Genomic DNA, 363 nt, shown 5'->3' with positions numbered 1-363 from the left:
TCATCAAAACTATGACATATAAAGAGAGCTTTCCAAAGTGTTCCTCTTGACATGCACACTTTCAATCTCCCCCTTTTGATGATGACAAACACTACAAACATCACATAATTTGTAATAACAATGGTTTGATGAATTAGCTTGAAGATTGTGTTAGCATGATTGATATGATGCGCAAATATTTCGGAAGCTGTTATTACGATCAACCTGCACAATCAAAAAACAACAAAACAACCTTTCTCCCCCTTTTGACATTATAAAAAAGATAACACAGGTCAAAAAAATGAGGCAGAGATATGAGTTAAGCATAAAACAAAGTTAATGAATTAATTTGGGATTTAACAATTAACCTGTTTTATTTTTGGG

This window comes from Lupinus angustifolius, chromosome LG10, assembly GCF_001865875.1.
Source record: "Lupinus angustifolius cultivar Tanjil chromosome LG10, LupAngTanjil_v1.0, whole genome shotgun sequence".
Lineage (NCBI taxonomy): Eukaryota > Viridiplantae > Streptophyta > Magnoliopsida > Fabales > Fabaceae > Lupinus > Lupinus angustifolius.
This window is presented reverse-complemented; position numbering follows the sequence as displayed.